This window comes from Symphalangus syndactylus, chromosome 19 (genome assembly GCF_028878055.3).
Source record: "Symphalangus syndactylus isolate Jambi chromosome 19, NHGRI_mSymSyn1-v2.1_pri, whole genome shotgun sequence".
NCBI lineage: Eukaryota > Metazoa > Chordata > Mammalia > Primates > Hylobatidae > Symphalangus > Symphalangus syndactylus.
In genome coordinates this window covers 18,339,290-18,353,131 of record NC_072434.2, presented here as the reverse complement: position 1 = coordinate 18,353,131, position 13,842 = coordinate 18,339,290, and the positions used below count along the sequence as shown (strand labels likewise).

General features: G+C 51.5%; 1 protein-coding gene across 1 annotated transcript in view; it reads right to left on the bottom strand.

Moving 5' to 3' along the window:
• LRRN2 (leucine rich repeat neuronal 2) overlaps nucleotides 1–6,192 on the bottom strand; it is a 67,196-nt gene extending 61,004 nt beyond the window's left edge. The window contains exon 1 of the mRNA XM_055233896.2: nucleotides 5,682–6,192. The gene's annotated coding sequence lies outside the window, so the exon portion shown is untranslated. The remainder of the gene's footprint in view (nucleotides 1–5,681) is intronic.
• Nucleotides 6,193–13,842: the final 7,650 nt, after the last annotated feature.

Below are 13,842 nucleotides of genomic sequence, written 5' to 3'. Positions count from 1 at the left end.
CACAAATCCCAAGCCTTCCCCATCTCTCTCCACCTTATCTGGGGTCTGGGCCCCATTCTCACGTCTCCCAGCGAGCCACCCTTGCATTGGTTCCCACCATGTGTCCATGGGCACTGACTCTTAAGGTCCAGCTTCTCTGAGGCTAGTGGCTTCAATGTGGCCCCGAGGCACTTAGCTGAGACAGAAGGAAACAATGTTGGATCTTAAATATCACACCCTGCAGGAGCAGGAGGAAAAAAAAGGTCACGGAGACCCTCTCTGAAGATCCCAAAAAAGGAGAAAGGCAGCCACTGGCTTGGGCAGGGCTGGCTTAGGGAACTTCTTCCTGGAGGGAGGGAAGGAGGAGAATGGGCTAGATGTCCCAGAGCACCCTCCAGGCCCAAGGAACACCAGATTCGGGGGCGGTGAAGAAGCAGGAGGAGTCCTAAAGTCAGAGAGAAGGGCTAACTCCCTCCCTTGGATCTTTCCTAGCTATATGTCCTTGAGCAAGTCTGAGGCTGTTTCTTGGCTTTCTGGGTTAGGGATAATGAGAGTTAACTACCTATCTAATAGGGGTACTTTTGAAAGCTTAACAGGATAACGCAGGTAAAGCAGTTGGCACAGTGCCTGGCACATAGTAAATGCTCAATAAATGCTAGGTATCATAATTAGTGTCATTACCATGTGAAAGGTAGAAGCTGAGAAACAGTTATTGCCCCAGGAACCCTCTGTCTGCGGTTTATCTTGGAACTCACTTCAGGTCCATCAAATGCTGAGTAGCAGGGAAGGTGTAGGTGCAAGAAACACACAGAAAAAAACTGAATTCCAAACCAAATCTGGTTAAACTCACCTCCCAAAAGGCAGCCCCCCTCAGGCCAAGGCGTCTCCCAGGTCCCTAGGAAGTGCCAGAAGGCAGAGTGCAAGGCCTAGCACCTCTGGGTTTGGAGCAGAGTCTGCTTGATGAGGGCTTAGAACGTGCAAGAGCCCAAGGTCATGAGCCTGACCCCCAGCAGGGATGCACCAGGTCCCCTGCACCAAAACATGTGGGAATGTTCTGGGCGACCAGCCAGCCCCACTGGAAGCCCAGCTCCCAGCTCTGGAGACAAAGAGGCTGAGGGGGACGTGTCAGCGGTGATGGTGACATTCACAAAGAGCAATCAACACATACACACCCCGGTATCTTTTCATGCACGATGCCTGTGCCTCAAATACCCTCATCACCTGTGTGCCCAGACCCACCGTCTCTGCCTGGTTGACTCCTTTTCAAGCCTTGGCCCAAATACCATACCACTTGGCAACCCTTTCCTAATCTGCAAACAGCAAACAGAGAGTCACTTTTTTTTTTTTTTTTTTTTTTTTAAAGACAGAGTCTTGCTCTGTTGCCCAGGCTGGAGTGCAGTGGTGTAATCTCGGCTCACTACAACCTCCGCCGCCTGGGTTCAAGTGATTCTCTCGCCTCAGCCTCCCAAGTCACTGGGATTACAGGCGTGTGCCACCACGCCTGGCTAATCTTTGTATTTTTAGCAGAGATGGGGTTTCACCATTTTGGCCAGGCTGGTCTTGAACTCCTTACCTCATGTGATCCACCCGCCTTGGCCTCCCTAGGATTACAGGTGTGAACCACCAAGCCTGGCCGAGAGTCACCTTTTTATCTGCTTATCCCTACAGTCCAACACTTGTTTCATTATTGTCTATGGGACTGACTCCCCCATCTAATAATAATAATAATATTATTACTTACATAGCAGTTACTATATATACCAGATACTGTTCGAAGCTCGTTACATGTATCACCTCATGTAGTCCTCATGACAACTTTATGAAGTAGGTACTTTTATTATCCCATTTATAGATGAGGAAACTGAGAGGAAGAGAGGTTACATGACCTGCTCAATGTCACCCAGCTAGAAGTGGTGAGGCCTGGATTTGAACCAGCTGTGTGGCTCTAGAATCTCTACTCTTACAGTGAACTCCTTGAAGGCAGGGACATCTGATCTGTCTCTTTGTCCCCTGCACCCAGCACAGAGCCAGGCACACAGTAGGTACTTAGAAAAGATGCGTTGACTGAATAAGCAAATGCCTGATTGAGGCTAACTTGGTGAAATTTCAGACTCTGAGCTGTAGGCCACAGAGACCCAGGCCCCGCACTGGAAAGTAACAGATAAAGGCATCTTTCTGACTCGTCCTCTCAGCAATCTAATCACATGCTGCTGTCTTTTTTGCATATCTCTTGTCTTCGGTTTTGTTTTGTTGTCTTTTTCAGCTACTTCATTTTTGTCAAAAGTGTTTTTTGTTTCTCAGTTTATCTTCTGCCTTTGTCTTCCTTCTCTTCTGTTCCTTGGTCACTCTCCCCATTCCTGCCCCATTCCAGCCTCCAACCATGGTCCTTGTCCTTCCCTGGAGTCCTTGTAGGCTTGAAAGCTTCTGGTCCCCATCCTTTGTCTTGAAGCTTTTATAAAGAGTATAAGCCATATAGATGAAGAACACAAGCGACACTTATTCATTAGATGGGCCATAGACCAAGCTTCTATATCCTGACCCTGAGTCAATTCTACCTGAATGCAGGTGGGGTGTGGGGTGAGGGACTTCCTGCCTACAAGTTGTCACATACCTGTGTAGGATAACACAGGAAAAGTCATTGCCCTCCCTGCCTCCTCATTCAGGGTCCCAGTTCCTCCGGGAAGCCTTCCTTGATCACTTAAGAAAGCTTATTCACACAACCGTTCAGCAAATCCTTATACATATTAATAGTCTAACTGGGAGATAAGGCCCCATGAAAAGTTAGGTTAGAATGTAAGCCTTAGTATAAGTGTACAAGTTACCAGATGTCACAGATATTATAGGGCCAAATCAACTGCAGAGATAAGTGATTTCAAAATGGAGATCTATATGACCCGGAGCAAGTGGTTTCTCCTCTCCAGGCCTCAATTTCCTTGGCTAGAAAACAGGGGATGGTAATGCAGACATTAGAAGGCTGTCAGCAGGACTGAACGGAATAACTTTTGTAATGTTCCTCACATAGACTGGTGCATAATAGGTATTCAATAATAAATTTGATTCCTTCCCCCTTCTCTGTCTGAAGCACCAGCCTTCTACTCAGCCCTGGGCTGCCAGATAAATAGTGAGATGTGACCTGGTCCATCCTTTCAGGTCAGAAAAGTATCTTAAGGACAGGATGACTTGAGCAGTACCTGGCATGTTAGAGGTCACTCAGTGTGATAATTCACTAGCATTGTTCATCTTCCTCACCTCTGCCCCCTCAAGCTGTGGGTCTTTGAATGAGCCTGGTGGGAACAGAGCTAATCAGCTGGCAAGTCCAGATACAAGTGTGGTCAGCTTGAGACATGGAGGTTTGTTTACCACTGTATCTTCGGCTTCTAAAATCATGAGAGGCACACAGTAGGCACTCAAGAAATAGTTGTTGAATGAATAAATTTTTTAAAAAGCAATGGAGTTTCCTTTTCCTTTCAAATAAACGACATAAGGGTGTGGGGAGTAGGAGGGGCAGGTGAGTAAATGACAGGGTGCAAGGGACACCAGGGCCAGACAAATGCAGCTGCCAGGCCCACCAGCTCAGGCTCCTCTGCAAAAGGGATGCAGCAAAGCCAACAGTGCGTGTGCCCCCACCGGCAGGATGAGCGGGAGTGCGTGTACGCCTGGCTTACGGTTTAAGCTGCAGTTTACAGGAGAAGCGGAGCAAAGGTGGAGACAGAGACTGGGAAGAAAGAGAGATATCTGGGGAAGAATGAGGAGGGTGAGAGAAGACGAAGAGCAGTGTGAGGGGGAAAAAGGAAGTGAAGAGTGTTAGAGGAGGAAAGTGAAGAGTGAAGGAAGGAGAGGAGGATGAGGGGGAGGAGGAAGAGGGGAGGCACAGGAAAAAGAGGGTGGGAAGTGGGGAAGAACTGTGTTGAATTAGAGAGGGAACCTGCTGTACTAGCCTGGGTGGAATTAGCAGATCTCTGAGTTCTTACTGCCACTCGGTGTCTCCCTGGGAGGAGACTGCATTAGGGAGAGGGTGTGGATTTGGGGGTGTTCCTAGGTGCCAGACCCTGGGCAGATCTCAATCTCCCAGGCACTGAGGGCTTTAGTTCCATGCTTTGCAAATAATGAGGTCCCATCCCAGGTCCAGAGAGAGCCCTCTGCAAGAAGGAGAAGTCTGAGTCAGCCCAGGGGAAGGAAGAAGGCCTAGGAGGCTCAGACCCCTAGCTCTGCCCTTCTGTTTCCATCGTTTCGCCACAACAGCACCCGGCCAGGAAAGTGGGTCAGGCCACCCACATGTGACTTTTTCTGGTAGCCACAGGGCCCAAAGGCAAGGGGGCTCCAGTGCCCAGTACAGAGCCCACCCCTACCCTCCATGCCCAGTGCTCTTTTTTGGAGGGATCTTTAAGAAGCAGTGGGCAATGGGAGGAGCTCCTGGCCTTCTTATTCAGGGACAAAACCCTGGGCCAGAGCCCATCCTAGACTGGCGGGAAAGGGGGGCAAGGAGCCTGCCATCGGCCTGGGTGCATGGGGAGACCTAGATCCTCCCCTATGACAGTGACCAAGCTGGCAGGGAGTCACCTCTACTGCCCTGACCTAGGGAGGCTGTTCTCCCCACCACCCTAGGTCCTGGGGTTCTCAAGCAGAGGGCCTGTCAGTCCATCTCTGGCAACTGAGCGCTGTGCCCAGCCCACCCCCTCCAACCCTGCCAGTCGCCCAATTAGAAGCTGCGTTGGCTCCAACAGATGGGAGCTGCGGCAGCCTGAGGAACAGAGCACAAAGCCCAGCTGACATTTTCCTTCCTGTTCCTTTGGGTGGGGGAGGAAGGGTAGGGAGCACAGTGCTATCCCCAGGGCCCCTCCCCAGGGTCCGGGTCTCCTGCACCTCTTTAGCTTCTCCGCTCGTCCCCAGATGGAGCTCAGTTCCCCCTCACCCCGCGGCTCCTCGCCAGCTGGGCAGCCAGAGCCTGCGCCACCCTTTGCCAGCAGGACAAACGGCCCACCTGTGGCTGGCTAGCCCATCCTGTCTCCTGGGTGCTGCGGTGGGCTCAGAGCCACCCTTCCGTTTCCGCTTCCCCCTGACCGAGTCCCCAGGCTGAGCCCCAGGCCGGCCCATCCCCCACCCCAAAGGTCCCATCCCAGGCTGCGGTCGGACCCCAGCCAGCCGGCCCGGGAGGAGCCTAGCTCCTCGTTCCAGATACTTCAGACAGACCCAAGGCCACCTTGTCCCTCCGCACAGACTCGCGAGCTCCAAGAAGGAGAAAGTCCCCAGGCTCTGGAGCGCTTCCAGCCTGCCAGTCCGCCCGTGTCACGCCCTCTCTAACCTCACTGCCACCTCTCGGCTCCTCCACATCTCCAGGGCCCCACTCTACCCAGCAACAGTTTGGGGGAGGTTCTGTCCTCTCCGGGAGAAGGCCCAGGCGCCCCCTCCCTGGCCGCTTCTGGGCATTCTCCAGCCCTCCGTCCCTCTGCCCCTCGGCCGCCTCCCTCTCCCAAGTCGCCGGCTCCCCTGCAGGCGTCTCGGCGGAAGGCAGCGGCCAGCCCTCCCCCGGCCCCCACCCGGGTCAGGCGGAGCTGCGGTGCCAGGGCAGGAGACCGGAGCCCTGAGGCGGCTGCTCCGGCCGCTCCCGCCGCGTCCCCCTCGGCCACGCCAGCGACCTCGGTGTCCACGATTCCCCGGCCGCGGCGGCGCTGCCCAGGTCAGCCCCGAAGCCGCACACTCACCCCGTGGTCGCCGGGCGCCGTCCGCCGTCCGCCGTCCGCGCGGCCGCGCTCCGCTCGCCTTCCGCCCGGAGCCGGGCTGGGGACGCTAGTCTGCGCCCTCCCGCCGCGCGCGCCGTCTGCACAGGCCGAGGAGCCTCGGCGGGCGCCCTCTCCAACGTGGAGTTATCCTGGGAGCGGCTCCGGGGCCCAGCCGGTGAGGGCGATGGCAGAATCCCAATCCGTCCCCACCCCGTCTCCGCGCCCTGGGCGAGTTGTGGCCGGAGGCTGGCCGGCGAGAGCCAGGCGCTCCTTCAGAGCGCCGCGCGTTTGCAGGTGCCCGGAGCAGGCCCTCGCGGCGTCCGGCACCCCCTACACGCGCGCCCCTCCTCCCGGCTTCGCGCTCGCCCTCCTCACTCGCTTCTCCGCCGCTCTCCCAACCTCCCCAGCCCACTCCGGTCGCCTCCTCCCAGTCTGCATGCCACGCCAACCCCCTCCAGTCCCGCTGCCATTTTAACTCCTGAGTGGCCAGAGGCCCCCTCTACCTAACGCACACACACCCGGGAGGAAGGAGTTGGGTGGGGCCAGACGCTAACGCTTGAGCTGTCCTTGTGCCTAGAGACACAAGGCTTGGCTGAGAGAAGGAGCACAGCCCTGGGGTCCAGGAACAGAAGGGTTGGCTTCTCTCATACTACCTCGGACCCTCTTGCAAAGGCCAGGAGGACAGATGGGGAATTCAGCAGCTTTGTGAGGACAGGTGCCGCTCACAGTCACAGCATGCACCTAAGATCACATTTTTGCTTTGCATGGTGCTACCCTCCCGAAGTTAACAGTGGACTAAGGAATGTAGTGGGGTGGGTGAGAATTTGTCACTGGGCCCAGGCACCTCTCACTCTAAAGAATGGAGTGGAAGACCCCTTTAGTTGTCATGCTTTTCCAGCATTGCATCCTGAGCCGTGCAGCTCTAGCATTCTGGAAGATTCCATCCTGGCTCTCAATGAAGGAGGTCAATTTCAGTCAGGAACTGGCAGGCCCAGTCAGGGGTTTGGCTTCAGGGTTCCCCACCCTGCCAGCTGGGCATCATGAAGACTGGGGAAGGAAAGTAAGAAGGTGCCGAAGGTGGGTGCTAGGCTGCTGCCTGGTGGCTTAGAAAAGCTGGGTGACTGCCACTAGTGGGGGCTTAGGAGAGTGGGTCTCCTGCTGGGGCAAAGGCCCAATGCCCAACACCCATGCCTTGGTGGGGACTTCAGCCTGGACCACTCAGAACACACATCACAAACTCGGCTCCATGGCAGGCCACACCCTATTGATGGGTCTGGACCAGAGCCTGCAGAACCAACAACAGGGGAATGGATGAGGTAGGTGAGCCCAAGGTGTGGAGTCCTGTGAGGAGTGGCTTCCCTGGGCTGCCTGCCATCATCCAGTGCTTGAGCTTCTGGCCCTGTCTTTTCCAAGGGTACAGCCAGTGGTGACTGCCACACCTGGTGGCTTTTGTGAAGTTGGCTTGAGGGTCTGTGAGTTCTGTATGCACAGAGGGGATTCTCACCTTCATATATTGAATGAGCACATATTAAGTTCCCACTAAACCACCCCCATGTTCCCACTCTCCACCCCTGCTACGGAGCATAATGGCCTCAAGGAGCTCAGAGTGACAGGCTGGAACTATATGAAACCAATTTTAACATTTCAAGGCAATGGGAGTGCCATAGAAATACAAAAAGAAACCACCTTAATGGACTAGCGTTATTCACGAAAGGTTTAATGGAGGAGCTGAGTCTCCAGCTGAGCCTAGTTGGAGGGATAGGATTTGAAGTGAAGAGAATATGGGGACCAGCAAAGGCAGGAAAGTGGAGACAAGCAGAGTAGAATGGGTTGTCTGGAGGGTAGGGGGCAAGGGAGGAAAATTATAGAGCTACTATTAGATGCCAGCCTTTTCTCATCTCTCTCATCTTAGACTCTGAGTTGACTAATACCCGCATTTAACAGACCGGGGGATGGAGGCCCAGAGAGTTTAAGGCAGTAGCCCAAAATCTGTAGGCAGAATGTGAGACCTCATTTTCACAGTGTGACAATGCCACATTGAGTATACAGGGTGGGAGCAGCTGATGAAGGGCCTGAATTGCCAGGCTCAGCAGTTTAGCTGTGGACCCATCCTCAGGTGATTTGGGATGAAAGAGGCAGGAGGATGGGAGATTATTGAGGTAGCTGTTGCAGGAATCTAGGAGGAGGGGAGTAGTGAGAATAGAGTAAATGCATGGGCCTTTGTAAAGAAGACTTGGCAGAACTGTGAGACTGACTGATTGAAAGGGGTCAAAACTTGACTCCAAGCTTTTAGCCTGAGCATTTGAGTCCCTTGTCAAGTCACTGGAGCCACCTTTCCAGTCTAAGGGCCAGTGTCAATGTAGGCAGGCTGATGGTGAAAAGGAGGACATTTTAGCAGTCCTTTACCAACTGCACGACCGGAGAGAGCACTCATGCCAGCACCCCAGCTTCCCAATAACCGTGCATACTCATGTGTCTTATCTCCTAACCAGAGGGTAAGCTTCTGGAGCCTACAACTGTCTTACACCTTAATAAGACAAGACCAGTCCTTTATGGTAGATGTCCAATAACTGACTATTGAAATAATAAATGGGATAAATGCAAGTAACGTTCGCTAAGTGGTTGATCCTGAGTGGCAAAGCCTGTGAGACGTACTAGGTGAGGCATAAGGGAATTTCATCAGCTGTGGGAAGAAAATAGGGGAAGGCTTATCTTGAGCTGACTCCAAACGTCTTAGAACCCAGTGAGATTGGAGAAAGAGTGTAGCTTTTAGAGCCAGAAAGGTTTGGATCTGGAACTCTACTTGTCCATTTACTCTGTCTTGCTTCAGGAAAAGTATTGAACTTCCCTAGCTCTGATTCTTTCCTGAGTAATGATATTAATTCAAGTAATAGCAGTTAACACTTATTGAGCACCTACTACATGCAAGGCAAGGTGCTAGCACATTTATGCATCATCTCGTCAAAAATTTGATCAATACTAGGACTCTAGTGATAGGAGAAAAACAAGGTTCAGTGTTCACCTAACCAGTATATATTAGAGCTAAGATGGGAATCCAGGGCCCTCAAATGACAGAGTCCAAACACCAAGCCAAGTCTCCCTAGCACTTCTTTAGGATGAAGATAGCAATAATGGAATGGATTCATACTTGTAGGTTGCTGTGAGATGTAACAGGGACTATATGGCTGGCATGAGCACGGTGGCTGATGCATGGTACGTGGTTGACCTTTTTCTCCCAACCCTGCTCCCATTGCTGCCATTCTGAGTCTCATACTTTCCTGGGAAAAGCTGCCCCAATTCACAGTCCTTTGGAAGCGCTTAGGTAATTACCCAGAGGATTTAATGGCCCTGTTATTGACCTTTCACCCTCCAAATTTAATTTCTGGGCTTGGCCATGCATAATTTCCCGCCAGGGAGCCTGGAACTCTGTGACATCAGAGTGTCTTGGGAGAGGGGTGCAGGGATTACATGCTGCCAGAAATGATCCTTAACTCAATTCCAGGTGGCTCTCTCATATAGGGGTCAGGCCACGGGACTGGTGGGCATGCTGTTTGTGTGGTGGGGGCTGTGAGGAGGGGATGGCTCCTACTGGTGCCTGGCACATGAGCTGAATCAGAGAAGGGAGGCCTGGGATGTGGCATGGGTCACTGAGGGTCCCTCAGTGGACCCTCCACACAGACAACACTGTGTGTTGTGTGCAGCCTCTGCTCAGCCTCTTTGGGAGATGTGGGGTGGGGTCTGGGGAGTCAATGAGGACTGTTGTCCCCCACCAGTGACCCAACTAGGCAGAGAGTATGGCACTAGAACAGTGGTCTTTGGAATCACCTGGAGAGTGTGGGCCAATGCAGGTGCTGAGGTCCTACCCCAGAGTCAGATTCTGTAGTTCTCAGAGTCTGCATTTCAGATAAACCATCCAGGGGATTCTGATTCAGGTGGCTGGATGACCTCACTGTGAGAAAAACTGGCCTGGGGGTGCCCATTGCTCTCTGACCGTCCCCTGCCCGGGCTCACCATGTGCAGAGCCTTGTTCTCTGGGCTATTAGAGAACAAGTGAAGGCAGAGGCAGAGGCAGAGGTGAAGGGAATGAAGCTCAAGTTTTAGGGCTTCTCGACTTGCAGGATGGTGGGGAAAGGGTGGGCTATGAGAGCTGGGAACTGTAGAGTGTTCTAGGTGAAGAGGGAAAGCCAGTTTATGAACAGGAAGCATTTTTATGTAAGCATTTCTGGTAAATGGAGTGAAGAAATGTCAGGAGAAAGGGACCCTGAATGTTCCAGGCTCATGCAAATTGTTATCTTCTTGCTGGCCATAAGTAAATATCACTATTGCACCTAATTCGTATTTGGAATTTTGCCAGTTTTTTCTTAAGACGGCCCCACAGAACTGAGATCTTCCCCGACCCCTGCCCTCAGGGAGCTCCCAGGATCCACAGACACCACTGGAACACAGAAAACCACAAAGGCAGAGAGACACACATTGCAGATGGCAGAGCTGTGTGGAACTGCAGGGAGTCTTCAAATTTATCTCGGGTTATATTCCTGGAAAAGGCACTGCAGGTAAAAATGATGTAGATTGAACCTGTTTTTGCTCAGAAACAACGTGATCATAAAAATTACATTCCTCACCAACATCCCGGTGCCCAACTTTTTATAGGCATAAGCACAAACACCACAGACACCATATTTAATCAACCGTAAATGATACACCTGTACTGTTTTTTTTTTGAGACGGAGTCTCACTCTGCCACCCAGGCTGGAGTACAGTGGCAAGATCTTGGCTCACTGCAAGCTCCGCCTCCTAGTTTCAAGCGATTCTCCTGCCTCAGCCTCTCAAATAGCTGGGACTACAGGCGTGTGCCACCACGCCCAGCTAATTTTTGCATTTTTAGTAGAAACGGGGTTTCACTGTGTTGGCCAGGTTGGTCTCGAACTCCTGACCTCAAGTGATGCACCCGCCTCAGCCTCCCAAAGTGCTGGAATTACAGGTATGAGCCACCACACCCGGCCCTGTGTTTCTTTTTCTTTTCTTTTTTTTTCCCTGAGATAGAGTCTTGCTCTGTCACCCAGGCTGGAGTGTGGTGGCACGATCTCGGCTCACTGCAACCTCTGCCTCCTGGGCTCAAGCAGTTCTCTTGCCTCAGCCTCCCAAGTAACTGGGATTACAGGTACCTGCCACCACATCCAACTAATTTTTGTATTTTTAGTAGAGATGGGGTTTCACCATGTTGACCAGCCTGGTCTCGACCTCGTGATCTGCCCACCTCGGCCTCCCAAAGTGTACTCTGTATTTCTTTGTTTTGTTTTTTTTTGAGACGGAGTCTCACTCTGTTGCCCAGGCTGGAGTGCAGTGGCGCAATCTCGGCTCACTGCAAGCTCCGCCTCCCGGGTTCACGCCATTCTCCTGCCTCAGCCTCTCCGAGTAGCTGGGACTACAGGCGCCCGCCACCACGCCCGGCTAATTTTTTGTATTTTTAGTAGAGACGGGGTTTCACCGTGGTCTCGATCTCCTGACCTCGTGATCCGCCCACCTCAGCCTCCCAAAGTGCTGGGATTACAAGCGTGAGCCACCGCGCCCGGCCAGTGTACTCTGTATTTCTTAAATTGGATTTGAGTATCTAAAACAATTAAACCGGGCAATATGGTAACCAAATCCTATTCTGTTTAACATATTCAGAAGATTCCTAAAGGAAATGCTTTAGGTAGAAGGGACCACGGGAAGGACTGGAGTGACTGTCCTTCTCCCATTCAGAACCTGTATGGGCAAAAAGGGAGGCCTCAGGGGTGTGAAGCTGGGGGACAAGGGTTTTGTGCCACATGGCACATCTGAAAACAGACCAGCCAGCCAGCACCACTTGCGAGTATATCTGGCCTACTCCGAAGTGCATGACTTTTAAGTCAAGGGCTGCCACGCATGCACCAAGACTGGGGGACACTTGAGAGGGCTCTAAGAGCTGAAGTTGGAATGCCATTTGGAGTGCTGATCTAGAAAGGCTTTCTGGAGGAGGAAAATCTTGAGAAGATGCTTGAAGGCAGGACAAAATAGTTAGGTTTCCTGAGAGGTCAGACCCAGGGACCCTCAAGCATCTTTTGAGTTGACTTTTGACCCACCTCACTGAGACCCATCATAGGCTGTCAAGAAGACTTTTTCCCCAAGTGCTCATCACTCACACCTCCCTTCTGCTTTACTGGTCTTCAAATTGCAGGTAGAGACCCATCAGTGGGTTGCAGCAAGCACTTTTTTAAAAAATGAAAAAAGGCTGGGTGTGGTGACTCACGCCTGTAATCCCAGCGCTTTGGGAGGCCAAGGCGGGTGGATCACGAGGTCTGGAGATGGAGATCAGCCTGGGCAATATGGTGAAACCCCGTCTCTACTAAAAATACAAAAATCAGCCAGGTGTGGTGGTGCCCGCCTGTAATCCCAGCTACTCAGGAGGCTGAGGCAGGAGAATCACTTGAACCCAGGAGGTGGAGGTCACAATAAGTCGAGATCTCACCACTGCACTCCAGCCTAGGCAACAGAGTGAGACGCCACCTCAAAAAAAAAAAAAATGAAAACAATTTTTGTTGAAATGAAAATGAAACAGGACATATTTCATGAATACTTTTTTTTCATGCAAACATATATGTGTGTGCTGAGTCATGGTGTTCAATGTATATCTTTCCAGAAGTCACTATCGAGCCTTGGTTATTTATTTCCAGAGCCTGCAAATAAAATACACACGGAGTATCCCACATGTTAAGAATAACGTATTTGCCCAAATCCAGCCTTTTAATTTCTGTTGATTGTCTTCTTTTGTAATCAGATTCTATTCATTTCTGAACATTTCACTTCAGAAATGGTTCACAGGACAGAGAAACTGCGACTTCATGTATCCTAATCCTGTTCTTTTCTCTTTGTACTGTCTCTGACCTCTATATTTTCCTTCTTATTTTCTGTCAGAGAAGGAAGTCTTTGTGGTCTTATTTCCAATATTTGAATTAATTCCAACATAGATCTTAGAGCTCATGGGGATGTCTAAAGATCTTTCCTAAGGTCTTTCCCAGCAGCTACTCCACGGGTCTATTTTTTTTTTCTGTCTAAACTAGTGTTTCTGAAACTGTGTGTGCAGAAAAACCACTTGGGGAGTTGATTAAAATGTGGATTCCTGGGTCTCACCCAGTAGGTCTCAAGTGGGGCTCACGAACTGCATTTTTGACCATCTCCCCAAGGGATTCTGATGCAGGTGGTCCAAAGACCGCACTTGGAGGAACACTAAACAGTGGAGAAACTTCAGCTCCTTCCAGAAAGCTTTCCCGCATTCACTCCTGATTCTGGTCATGCCACTCCACTTCCCTTCTTCAGGAATAGTCTTGGTTTATGCCACTTTGTGTTTATTTGCAATCATTTGCATTTTGCCTGAAAAGTTACTTTCTCTGGGTATCCTGCCTCTCTGTTAAATGATAAACTCCCCCAAAGAACTGTATCATTCATTGCTATTTCCCTAGAGTGCCCACTGGAGGGCCTTGCTCATGGCAGACTTCCCATAGACTCTATGTGCCTGGGACGGAAGCCTCCCATCTACCCCCTGCCCCTACCAGCCCCTACCTGCTGAGTGGGGATCCCCATCCAGGAGTGCTCAGGGCAGGGGGAATCAGTGTTATGTCCTGGATCAAATGGCATTGTTGATTGGGTGCTTTGGCTCTGACTTTGTCCTCTCCTCTCACCTCCTTAGGAAGAAGTGAATCCGTAAAAACTATTGAGTCCAGATGACCCCCTGGGGACTGTAGCTTCGTCAAGGGCTATTATATTCTTTCTTGTGTCCAGAAACACATCTAATAGCAGCAAATGCAGAGGGCTGAGCTGTAGGGCTAAAACTCGGTAAGGCAAGCTAGATGCCCAGGGCACAAAATTTAAGGAGACACTCAATTTGAGGTGCTGACCCTATACTTGCGAAACCTGAGGATTGAGTGCCTCCTTAACTTTTGGCCTTGGCACCTCCCCTGCCTCACCCTAGTCCCAGTCCCACTGGGCCTGGATCCAGACAATGAACAGAGAGAGAGAGAGGGCTGAGGGAGGTGTGGCCTGGAGACAGTCTTGCTCCTAGATGAAGTGGCTCTTCAGGCAGAGGTCAGCTTGGCCCATTCTCCTGTCCATAGGAGCTGGCCTG